The sequence below is a fragment of the Stenella coeruleoalba genome (genome assembly GCF_951394435.1).
Source record: "Stenella coeruleoalba genome assembly, chromosome: 4".
NCBI lineage: Eukaryota > Metazoa > Chordata > Mammalia > Artiodactyla > Delphinidae > Stenella > Stenella coeruleoalba.
The window spans coordinates 121,184,989-121,198,578 of NC_137149.1; the positions used below are offsets into that span (position 1 = coordinate 121,184,989).

Below are 13,590 nucleotides of genomic sequence, written 5' to 3' on the forward strand. Positions count from 1 at the left end.
ACCACTTTTTTTCCATGTATTTCACACGTACATTAACTCCAATAATCTTTCTTTTTTTTAAAATTTTTTTGAGTAGCTTTATTTATTTGTTTATTTATTTTTGGCTGTGTTGGGTTTTCGTTGCTGTGTGCAGGCTTTCTCTACTTGCGGTGAGCGGGGGCTACTCTTCGTTGCGGTGCACAGGCTTCTCACTGCGGTGGCTTCTCTTGTGGAGCACAGGCTCTAGGCACACGGGCTTCAGTAGTTGTGACACGCGGGCTCAGCAGTTGTGGCACATGGGCTCTAGAGCACAGGCTCAGTAGTTGTGGCGCACGGGCTTAGTTGATCTGTGGCATGTGAGAACTCCCCGGACCAGGGCTTGAACCCGTGTCCCCTGCATTAGCAAGTGGATTCTTAACCACTGCGCCACCAGGGAAGTCTCCAATAATCTTTTGGTTTTCTTTGAAATGTTGCTAAAACTTCCTAAGTCTTAATTTTCTGCTCTGAATATAGGGATAGGAGCAGCAGCTAGCGCAAAGATATGCTAAAGAATTAAAATTAGCTCATGCACGTAAAATCATTTAGCACAATCACTGACATGTAACAATAACTCAATATTAGTTATTAGTATTTTTCCTCAAAACACCTAGCATAGGGCCTTGAAGTGAGTGTCAGAGAAATGCTTTTGAGTTATTGAACGTACAATAGCTATAAGCGATCTTTTGCTAAATAATTCATTCGAAGTCTGTTCCACTTCTAATCCAACTCTTCCTAGATTGAAAACTGTCAGTCATGGGAATAAGAGATCCAAATTAAACTCATATCAGCCACGTTCTTAATGGAATAAAGATAAGAAGAATGTCATTCTGGGGAAAGTTTTAGATCTCGAAAGATAACTGGAAAGATCCCCTTTGATCACGACTTGCCTCTAGGTTACAGGGATGGGGGAGGTGGACTGTTGATGTCGGGGAGCAGCAGTGGACAGTGGCTGGCTTGCCTGAATGTCTGTATCTCACAGCCCAGAATAGGGCAGCCTCACGCCCTCAGGACACAGCTGGCTGGGTCCAGCCTGGGCACTGAAGGAACCATCTGCCTTCCCAACACTCAGAGCCGGAGGGAGTGTGCAGCGTGCAGACCCCACGCCCACTGCTGAGGTCCGAAGACCTGCCTTCCCCCAGGCCTGCTTGCTCAGCTCTCCTGGAAGCAGGTAACATTCTTCTCACAGGTCTCTTTCTTGAGCTAATTTGAGTAAGTTAGTTCATCGCAAGCTGATATGTTCTGACTCAAGGGCTAAGAAGGAAGTCTTGGAAGGAGCTAAAATGCAGGCATTTTTACCTCTTTGTACATTTTCACATGGATGCGTGACTCTCTGGAGTGTTTACTGAGCTCCTGTCAACCCCTGTAACTTTCTCAATGTTTCTTTTGATTAAACCCCCATTCCCACCTATCCTGATTCCCTGTACAGTCCAGCAATTACAAACCTGGTTTGTGCTGGGATTCAGAGGCGGCAAGGAGCCAGAACAGGTGGTGGAAGCTGGTCCTCCAGCAACTGGGCTGAAGCCCGGCCTTGGAGGCTGCCTCATGGGCAGGGTGAGGGCGCAGGCCCACGTGAGAGGCTACTTTCATGTGTACCTGACAAAAGTTTTCACTAAATCACCAGGAAATGCAGCTTTCTTAGCAAGGAATGATGGCAAGAAGATTACTTTTCAAGACTCTCAAACAGAATGATTTTTTTTCAAAGTGCTAAACCTCAAGCATTTAAAAACTAGAGAGTTAACAGAAGTGACATAACTGATTACCTGCCCCAATATGTTCCTTTATTTGAAAATAAAGCTTTCATGCAGAAAATGAAAACATAAAGAAATGAGGGAATCATCTTATTATTACACAGCTCAACAGACAGGACATGATTAGACCCACAGACAGTTTTCCTTTCTTCCCTCAGCTACAACCTGTGCTGGCTGCAAAGGATGCAAAGATGTAGGGCCAAGGTCATTACTGCCGGAAGCTTGCAGTCTCAGGAAGAGGCATGTGTGCACCCTTAAAACCCTTCCCAGAAACCTCACCTAACCATTTGAAGGTTCCTTCTGATGGTTACAAACGCCCGTGAGGATCCATGAGAGGGAACCACTTCGCTACAGCACGAATCTGCACTGGGCGTGCTGGAATCACACCGCTAGCAATTAAGCTCACGTGACCTCCTGGCAACGAAGCCTGGTGCTCTGAGAATCCAAGAAAAGCTGGGTATTCACCAAGATCTCTGGACAGATCCCTGGCAAACGTGAAATGTCTATTGTTATATATAAAGCAAAGCATTCCTGGTGCCCTGAGAGACATGCAGACAAAAGAGGAAGGAAAACACTAGGGCAAAAGCTATGACTACAGAATTCCCACCATTTACCAGGCAGAATTTATGGATTTCCCTGTCCCTTGTAAGAGAACTATTCTCTTATTGAAGCAAGGAGAGATTAAAATATGGCATTCCTGATTAAAACCTGTCCCATTTCTATTGTTCAACTAAACATTTTTTTTTAAATCTCTTAAAATTCTAATGAGCTTTCATGCTTCCATCACCAACCAGGATGCTAAGACAGCACGAAGACTGTGCCTAGATGCTGCATTTGGGTGAGCTGCTCCTCAGTAAAGCATAAACGGATGGCAGCAACTGGGTTCTTTCAAGATATCTTCCATAATTACTAACTGGTTCAAAAAGATGTGATGATGTTTAGGGGTGGGGAGCAGAGGGGACATATTTCCTGGTGAGTGAAGGAAGGAAAGTGATTAAAAAGACTGAAGGCATTGCCGAGCACATTCTCTGGGACCTGCTCCACTGTGCCACCACCTACCTACTCTCTGGCAGCAGCAGCTCCATTTTTATGAGTATGCAAGGAAGGAAAATGCACAAGAAGCCACTTCTGCTAAGAACTTTTTAAAAAAGACTTGAAAACAAGCAGAAAAATCTATACAGTACTCTCAACTAGATTCATTTAAAAGGGCATTCAGGGCTGAGAAAGTACATTTGATAATCATTAACATGCCAGCTTTCCACATTTTTAGTAAGGAAGTTAAGTCAAAGTGCCCTACATTAAATTTCTTCCTATTTCTACAAAACTTAGAATTTAAAGAGAATGTTAAGTGCTATACTAAAATTGTGAAGTTTTGTTCAGAAATAGGCAATTCTCAAAAAAATGTAGCAAAAATAGTTCTCTTAATGCTACTTAATAGAACTACTTAATAGTCCCAACTTCATTTTGGTTTTTCATAAAAGGAAGCATTTGAACAGAATCTAGCAGATATACTTGCGTAGTGAGTTGACTTTCTCGAATGCATCTTGGAAAACAGCACTACGATTCAATTTTTAAGTGGCCTACTGCAGGGGTCAGAAACATTTTCCGTAAAGGGCCAGAGTCATTTTAGCCTTTGTGGGTCATATGGTCTTTGTCACAACTACTCAACTCTGCTGTTGTAGAGTGAAAACAGCCATAGACCAAATGGAAACAAATGAGCATGGCTGTGTTCCAATAAAACTTTATTGAGAAAAACAGGCGTTGGGCCAAATGTGGTCACAGGCAAATAAATCCCTGGTCTACAAGAACTTTCTTAGGAAAGCTTTTCCTCCAATATCATTCTTACGCTTTTAAATGCTTAGAACAGAATAAACCCCAGGGTATGGTTGTTATAAAGCAGTGGTTCTCTGTCCTTGGCTGTACATTAGAATTACGAGGGAAGATTTGAAAAATTCTATTGCCAGGCTGCACCGCAGATTAAAGAATTCTTGCGTGTAGGGCCCAGGCATCAATATTTTTTTAAGCTCCACAGAAGGTCTAATGTGTAGCTAAGTTTGAGAACCTCTGTGGAGGAAGTTTCTGGCAGTAATCGTAATTAATCGTCCAGCTACCTTAATTTAAGTTCTCTCTATCACTCATCCAGTAATCTAGCCATTGTGAGTTATCAATAGCTCAAGAACAATGTTCTCTTTGTAAGAAAAGGAAAGAAACAACTCATTACAGTTTACTGAATGCCTACTTTGTGCCAAGTCCTAAAATGAGTACTTTTATATCTTATGAATTAGGTATTATCATCATCTCCATCGATCTGTGAAGAAACCAAAGCTCAGAGAGGTTATATAACTTGCCCAAATGCCACAGCAAATGTGGATTCAGAATTTAAACCCAGGTCTGACTGCAGAGTCCAGGCTATTTGGCTAATCTCACACTATGACCTCCTCAAGAAGTCTTGTACCCTATACCAGACTCACTGATCAAAATATTCACTGGGGTATATTTAGAACATGCTTTCAGAGTACATAACTATTATCACATTCTTATAATTTAGTCAAATAATATACAAGTCGATAAATAAATACACAGCCTTTCCTCACATAAAGCAATCTTAAGAAAAATTTTTCTTTAAAAAGATGACCTCTGAAATGTACCGAAGATTTTTTTAAAAATCAGTATTCTAGTATTTATTACTAGAATTTATTACAAGTATTTATTACTTGTAAATAGATTTGCCTCATTATCATTTTTGTGGTGTTTTTTAAAAATATCAGAAATATCAGTTCCATTAATTAGAAGGAAAACCAGTATAAATTAGGCATCCATTTAAAAATAAAAGCTTTATCACTTTAATATTGGATTTGTGATAATTTACTTTGAAATACTTCAGTATTAGTAATGAGACATGAACAATTAATCTGAATCAGCACCTAAGGGTTAGTAACGTACAAAGTATTCTTATCTGTAGCCATACCTTACAGTTGGTTTCATTTGGTAAAATCAGTGGTGCTTGAGACTTGTGACTGGTTCATAGTGGTGAACAGCAGTAAAGAGAACCCACTGTCTGTGCATGTACATGGTTTGAGATGGTAGCCAGCTCAAGTCCATGAAAGTTTAATAGGGAAGAACAAACCTGACTCTATACTGGATGTTTCTTTTACTTTAACCTTTATATTCTATTGCTTTTGCTACAAGTTAATAACTAAAAGAATGTTGCTTATAGCCTGAAATATACAGGACAGCCCATTCTCAAGGCTCTGACCTTTAAAGATATAACAGTTTCCCATTCATATAGAGATAAAAAGTTGCAGAACAGAGAATAACATTTGTCTTGTTGGAGGGTGAGAGGAACATTGTGCCCTGAACTACCTGGACAGCTGCAAGAACAAAGGATTCTGGCACCAAGAAGTTTTTGTCAACCAACCACAGCTCCTCCCCTAGTAGTATAAAAGAAGCCTGAATTCTAACTCAGGTAAGATGGTTCTTTGGGACACTAGTCCTCCATCTTCTCGGTCTGCTGGCTTTCCCAATAAAGTCTCTATTCCTTGCCTCAACAACTCCTCTCTCAATTTATTAGCCTGTCATGTGGTGAGCAGTACAAGCTTGGACCCAGTAACAAAAGGAGCTGTATGGAACCTGCTGACTTTGGCTTTCTGTTCCTCTGAGTATCGCTGCCACCTCAGTTGACTACATGGCCTGCCAAAACCAGCACAGAATCTCATCACATCCCTATGAGTGAGCTTTTCAAGCATTGGATTTTGCTTACTGGATTACTGGATTTTTCAGCAACAGGTGGTATGGCCACACCTACCTGCTAAACATGTCTACATGATTTCAGTGTGAGGTACCACCAATTTCTAGGATGCCTGCATGGTGGGGGAGGTGGTGCCTGTCTCTTCAGTGCCAACAATGGAGGCTATCACTGTCTGTCACTGGCACAGGCCAGCTCACTACCACAACCTCTAAGTATTATCGCCATCCAATTTTCTAATGCGTGACCGAGAAGAAGGTCAAATTACCCACTTTCGCGAATAAGGGGGCATTTAAGAGAAACACATATGCTGCTTATATTCAAATAAAGTTTTTACAGTTGATCCAATTTATACACTGATTTGCTTGGCAAACTCTCCCTCCACCCCCATAAAAAAGGGCTTCCACCCAGGTGAACCATTTACCCACCAAATGCTTCTTTTTTTTTTTTTTTTTTTGCAGTACGCGGGCCTCTCACTGTTTTGGCCTCTCCCGTTGCAGAGCACAGGCTCCGGATGCGCAGGCTCAGCGGCCATGGCTCACGGGCCCAGCCACTCCGCAGCATGTGGGATCTTCCCGGACCGGGGCACGAACCCGTGTCCCCTGCATCGGCAGGCGGACTCTCAACCACTGCACCACCAGGGAAGCCCCCAAATGCTTCTTTTTTACTTAACAACTACAATGTACAAATCACTGTCCTCAAACAGAATCTGAGAGTCATTGTGATGATTTATTTTGTTAGGGCACTGAAGTCTTCAAAACTGCTTAGTCCCTCTTTTGCTTTTGTTTCTGTCAACAAAATCAATTATGTTCAGGGGTGAAGTCACCACCCAGCATTTCTGAGGTAATAAAGGAGGTATATAAGTCATCAGTCTCTTCGTACTGAAGACCAGGAACTAGTTTTAAATACCAAAGAAAAGCCAAAGCTCCAGGGAAAAGCGAAAATGTTGAAGGTCAGAAGCTACCGTGGATTTACATTTCACAGCTCCGAAAAGAAGTTTCGAGTTCAGAAGGTCAAAGAGTTACATTTTAGCTCTGCCAATCAGTATGAGATACTACCAGCCCTTTCATCACACTTCACAAATCTAGAAAATCTTTCACCACCAGCAGACCCAGGAGACATTCATCAGACAAAAATATCAGCACATCAGACAGTTTATAATCTCAAGATGTTGGATAATGTTCCAAATGTACTTTTTTCTTTCTTCTTTCAACCAACAAGAATGCTCACAGTAGACAGCCCCTGGGCATACACTTCAGCATCAAAACAGGAGACATTTCATCCCCCAGTGTCCACAGATGTGCCCCTGACTCTGAAGCCTTGAGTTACTACAGCCTTGAAAGTCTTAAACTGGGACATGGATGATGAATTAAATTTCAGGGAAATGCTTTCTTCATCCATCTGGCAGCTGATGACACATTTAGTACTCTTCATTGCCTATCTGTCCCAAAGAAAATGCTGTGATTTACTCACAGTAAATATTCCTGAAGGGAAGGTTATCAGCTCGATCGAAGGGACTCAGAGGAACTTGGGCAGAGGAAACAGGAGATCACGGGCTGAGGTCAAGGAGAAAATGGAGGGTCAGGAAGATGGGGGATTAAGAGAAGAAAACAACAGTGGTGGTAGGATTCTAGGATTTGCAGGGGAGAGAAAACAATGCACGGGGAGTGATCGGTCTGGAGAACAAAAGGACTGGAAGGAGAACAAAGCAATGAAATTGATGGGGAGAGAGACTTTTGTGGTGCTCAAAAGGGAGAATGGACAGAAAGCTATTGAGGGAGCAGAGGCAGCCTAGGAAAGAAACTCTGGGTGAGATGAAAGCAGAGAGAAGAGGAGTGGGAGCCAGCCTCCAAGATGGTCCCCATGAGCCTCGTCTCCTGATGTCCATGCCCTCACGTAGTCTCTCCCCACGCTTAACCGGGCTGACATCTGTGACTACTGAGCTATGATGGAAATGATGGTGTCTGACTTGCGAGGCTGGGTCATAGGAAGGGGAACTTCTGCACGGCACTCTCTTTCAGACCACTCACTCTGGGGAAATGCAGTCGCCACATTCTGAGGATCCTGAAGCCAATTTACGGAGGGGCCCACATGGTGAGGAACTGAGGCCTCCTGCCAAGAGCCGGCACAACTTGCCACCAAGTGAGTGAGTCACCTTGGGAGGGGATTGTCCGCTCCCAGTCAAGCTTCGGGCGACTGAAGCCCTGGTATACATACTGACTACAACTTCTTGGAAGATCTTAAGCTGCTCCTGAATTCCTGACCCACAAGAACTGTGGGGGAAAATAATTTTTTATTGTTGTTTTAAGCTGCTAAATTTGGGGACAGCTTGTTACTAACAGAATTACCTATAGATTACTAATAGGGTTGGAACATGTAGAGAGGGCAGGAAAACAAAGACGAAGGGTAGAGCTGGGAGGGAAAGTCATAACAGAAAAGCAGAGAAGGTAATAAGAGGGGAGAGGAGTCTGACTTCTCTCACTTTCTCTTTCCTTCTACACTACTGCATATCATTTTTTTTCTCTAAGTGAAACTTCCCTCATGTGAAAACTGAACCTGGAAACCCCAATGCTTACTGTAATACAAATAGAATATAAAAGAATAACAATAGAATAATAGAGTAACAAAGCTATTCTTAGTCCTTTCTTTATATTTAATCAGTTAATCTCAACCCTGTGCAGTAGGTCCTAGGAATCCCCTTTTTTACAGATAACGGTGATGTGAGCTGCCCAAGGCCACACAGCTAGTGAGTAGCCAAGATGAAACCCAGACACTCGGGTTTCCGAGCTCACAGCCTGAACCACTGCACCATCTTGTGTCCATCTCAGAGCAGGGGCCTCTGGGCTTCTCCCTTCTCTGAGCCCCTCTTTCTATGTACTAGCGGGTGCCATCTCTACCTTCAGCCTCTGGCCTGAAGGGGTCCCTTATCTTAACTGGGACAGACTGGAACATTCACAGAAAATTTTAATAAGTAAGGAGAATAAAAGGAAACTAAACAAGAGTTCTTCCTGACACGGGCCTAGTACAACCTGGCATGAGCTGGCCTTACCTCAAGGCCTTTGGCTCCCCGTCTGCCTGGCTTGGTGGGTAGCCTGGTCCACAGTGGTGGAAACAGCTGCCAAAATACCTCCTCCCCACGTGACTATCACCACGAGTGGTCCTGTCTTTTAGAAAAGCCGGATTCCCCAAACTTGTACAAAAGCAAAGCCAACTTCTCATACCTAGGCACTAGGTTCTAGGGAAGAAGCCCAGTGGGTAGCCCTAGCAACTCATTTTACTAATTTTTGGTCTGACTACGTAGTTCCAGTCATCTGTATAACAGACCTGCCCTGCTTTCTCACTGTGCCTTTGGGGGCTAGTAGTGGTTATGAGCGTGCACTCTGCATGCAAATCCCAGTCACGCCAGTGTGCTCACAATGTGGCCTCCATCTCAGGCCCACTATGGAACATTATCCCAGGTCGAGGTACCCATGCACCTGCTGGGGCAGGACTACACAGTCTGTTTCCAACCTGTGCCAGTCTTGACCATACTCAGCTCCATTGCTGGCTTCCAAAAAAACCCAAACAAACAAACAAACCCAATAATCCTAACCCACTGTGAACTTGGTCATTTTACTAAAGCTGACCCACTAAAGTAAAACTGCTGGTCACACAGTGTAACCATTTCACTTGAAAAGAATCCCCATTAGATACGATGAACAATCCCTTACACCAAGCCTCCCAGGAAGAGCTGCCAACAGGAGTTCTCTGTCTTCCTCGCCCTTCCTCTGGCCTCTCCCCCCTCCCCTACCCCAGGATCACCTCTCCCTTTTCCCAACCCTCCCCTCTCCTTATTCCTTTCCCAGTCTCACAACCCGTTTTTCTTCAGAGCATTTGTGTGTATCTAAACCCAGGCACTCACCCTCCTAAAAAGGCCTACAGAGCACAGCTTTTCCAAGGGGTACCTGTGTTGGGGGTCACTGAAGCAGGCCCACCAGGGATGGGGGAAGGTCAAAAGTTAGAGACAGAGACTGTGAAAGGGTCAGAGATCCCAACTGGCCACTGGGACCTAGAGCCACTCACTTCACATCTCTGCACCTCAGATTCTTTTTTTTTTTTTTAGGTCAAGGTGAGTTTATCGTCCCAATAGCATAACCTAACTGCATCCGAAACCATCTCAAATCCATCTTTAAGCTAGTCAGGAAAACAGGTTATTATTTTTAAAAATCACTTAACACTGAACAGACAGGACCTCTTAAAAGGCAGCTGACTATACCATGTCACCGTCACGACCAGTACAATGTTTTTTTCATACTTCCTAAAAAGCTGCTGTGAATACTGATCATACTACTTTAGCATATACTCAAATACATGGTGAGTACATGGTGAGAGCACATGGTGAGAGAATAACAGTGACTTCATAGGGCATCACACTCGTTTTAAAGCAAAAAAAAAATTAAAATAATAATAAAAGAAAGTCCAAGATGAGAAACTGTAACAGAGGGAGAGATCTGAGTGCACCTCAGATTCTCCATCTATACAATGAAGACAAACGAAAAGATCTGAGGCCACTTCCAGTTTCCATATTCTATGGTTTTGGGTAACTGTCTAGCAAAACCAAAGAGTTATAATTGAGGGACAACGAACTCTCAGTTGTCCTAACATCTTTTGGTTTTAGGTTTAAAGAACCTTAATTACTTGGTCGCCACACTATTTTTTTTTTTTTTAATTTTCTTTTATTTATTTTTTTATACAGCAGGTTCTTATTAGTCATCCATTTTATACCCATCAGTGTATACATTGTCAATCCCAATCTCCCAATTCATCACACCACCACCTCCACCCGCCTCTGCTTTCCCCCCTCGGTGTCCATACGTTTGTTCTCTACATCTGTGTCTCTATTTCTGCCCTGTCACACTATTTCTTAACACCCCACCTTGCAAAAAAACATTCCCAATTTAAGGAAAGCTTTGCTTCTTCTCCTGCCTTTGGTCCAGCCCCTTAGAGAGCTTGACCTTCTATGAACAGGTATAAATGGAGCAGAGTTGTCTTCTTCACAAGAGTCCTATCGAGAAAACAATGAGGGCTTTTTGTGGAGGAGGGGGAGCTGCTTCTGAATTCCTGTCTTCTTCAAGGAGCAAACAAAAACGACGCTCTGGGTCAGAGATTAAACATCACAATATCACTATTTCCATTTTCAGTTCTTTCAGTGTCTCCACCCAAACACAAAATGGTTCCCAGAAACTGGCACAAAGGGGGGAAAAACTGTGACAGGACATCAAATTCTGCTTACCTTTGACTTAATTTTGCTTAATTCCCTAGTAAGTAAAACCCAGATAGTAGAGAAAAAAAAGCCATCTGCCAGAAACTGTGTCCTGGGATACAGAGTGATGTGGGTGCCAACTCCTGCATACGTTGTCCTGGCTTGGGTTGCTTGCTTTTGTCAATTCCCTGATTCTCTGGAAAAACACTATCCCCAAAGCCATGAAAGTATCTAAGTAGGATAAATAGTGGTAAAGGGTTCCTGCCCGTGAAAAACAGCTCTCCATTGTCAGACGTCTCCTCTTAAATGATCTTAATAAGCTATTTTAAATGAAGGGGAAGGAAAAAGCATAGCACTAACACATGGTAATTATCTGTAATTCTCCATTTGTAATGTCACTGAATAGAGAAAATAATGCAAACGTGGACAGATGCTGACTAGAGCTCTACAATGACATCGAAATTACGGTATTTTGTACAGTGAAGAGAACAACTAAGCTGCAGTATTTCAAAGGCAGGTTTTCATTCCAAGGACAATACACACCATGGACTGTGGGGAACTGTGATGAGATGAAATGTCCACAAAGTACGACCCCTGGGAACAGGCAGGGGTTAGAGGTACTTAGCTTTGTGTCCAAACAGCTGATGGGTGTGGCAGAGACTTGTTTAGCTGCGGATATTTAATGTAAGATTCAGTGATTCTCCATCAGCTTTAAAGTGAGAGGAAGAGAAACAGACTCCCCAGCTTCCGAGACAGATTTTTGGGCAACTTAAAAGAACTCTAATCTTAGCACTCTAGAAGTTATCTAAGGTCAAACATCCTTATTTTACAGATGATCAAAAGAAAACTCAAGAGGAGGTCTCACAGCTGTTAGCCAAGCCCCAGGTGTGGTAGAGGAGAAAGGAAGGGGTGGGAGGTCATGGAAGAACCACTACTCTTTATCTTACTGGTAATCTCATCTTTACTCTTGACCAGGAATCAGCATTTCCCTAACCTTCTTCATTTATTTCTGCATCAGTAAGTGATCCTTGAGCACTTACCATGTGCCATGGAACTGTGTGTGCTAAATGCTGGGGTTACTCTAATAATTAAGATACACCTAGTGTAGTGAGAACAATTTTATCTAATGTCTCTGCAATAATACAACTTATTAGCATGCTTTAAAAATCCCATGCCTCTTCACTCCAGACTTCGCATCTGTGGGTGATCTCCTGCAAGTCTGTGCGCATACATGAAGGAATGGGTCTGGACTCCGAGCATTAAGCAGCACCAACTGAGCCAGTGGCAACAACAAAAAAGGACAATCTTGGGCTGAGAGCTGAAGATGGACTGGGAAGAAAGATGGGAGACCAGGTTACCAATGGATAACAAAAAAAAGGGGAAATGACCAAGACCCTGGGTAAGGTACCTTCTGGGATGGCCGCACGCAGTCCTAGGTCAAGGATCAGAGCAGCCCTGCCTACAGCAACAGCCTGAGGGAGAAATACAAGTGACCTTCGCAGGTGGATCACTGCAAAGCTTAGGTTAGGTCTGCCCTAGGTTGACAATTACCAGCACCTGGAACAACTTGCTTTAGTTTTAACAAAGGATGAAACAACTGGAACTGGAAAAGAGGTGAATCAACTTGATCTTTAACTCTAGTTCTCCTGAAAGTTACCCGGATTAAAAAGAGAGCATCTCCAATCTATTCTGGAGAAAATAAGTTGGGAAAGAAAAGCTGAAAATAATTACATGAGTGATTTTTAACGGATATAACTTTTTTGGGGGGGTTGACATTTAAGAATTCCATTGAGGGACTTCCCTGGTGGTCCAGCAGTAAAGAATCCACCTTACAACGCAGGGGACGTTGGTTCGATCCCTGGTCAGGGAACTAAGATCCCACATGCCGTGGGGCAACTAAGCCCGCGTGTCACAACTACACAGCCCATGCGCCCTGGAGCCTGTGCACCACAACTAGAAAAGAGAAGCCCGTGCACCCCGCGTGCCACAACTAAGACCCAACACAGCCAAAAATAAATAAAAATAAGTAAATAATAAATAAATCTTAAAAAAAATTCCACTGAAATCATATTATACACTGACCTAAGCCAATTTAGCACTTCAGAAAATTGCCGGTTCTTTTGATAAATATAAGGAACTTCCAGTACGTAGAGGTTACGGAGAGCTTACGTGTTCCCAGTCCCAAACTGACTATTCGTCTCAGTTCAAATTCTGCCAACATACATAAGCAAGCAGGCACAAAAACAGACAATCTGATCTGTCCTTTTCCAGAAGAAACTTCTCCTTTTGAAGTCAGGCACTCAGACAAGAACCATGCAGTTCACTCTGAGGTAGATACAACATCCTCAGGACAGGACAAGCACACCTGAGTGTCAGGTGGAGAACAGAGCCCCGCAGGCAGTGAGGACCCGCAGGCCCACCGCCCTGCCGGCCCAGCAGGTTCCCACCCCACATTCACCAGGCGTGCTGGGGCTTTTATCTTTCACTTTATCAGTGAAAAATGTTTTTCAGCATCCTTAAAGTAAAGAGAACCACTTGGACGGTATCTAAAGTGTTGGGGCAACCAACTTTCAAGAATGTATTCCTAACGAAGGTGCTTCCGATGTTAAACACTCCAAGAGAATGAAAGTTAATACGCGTGTACATCATGGCGCTGTGTACACTTCCATCTTCCTAAAGTGCATTACCATACAGACAATGTGACTGTTTCTACAAAAGGACACTTTCAATCTTTAAGAAAATTCATGTACTGCTTTTTTACCGGGCGAATTTCCTCTTATAAACTTAAATTATTGAGGGCTACTCAATCAAATTAAACTTGTGGAAACCTTGCAAAT

At 43.0% G+C, this 13,590-nt stretch overlaps 1 protein-coding gene across 10 annotated transcripts in view; it reads right to left on the reverse strand.

The window, feature by feature from the left end:
• DCLK2 (doublecortin like kinase 2) overlaps positions 1-13,590 on the reverse strand; it is a 275,022-nt gene that overhangs the window by 39,118 nt on the left and 222,314 nt on the right. The gene's annotated exons all lie outside the window — the stretch shown is intronic.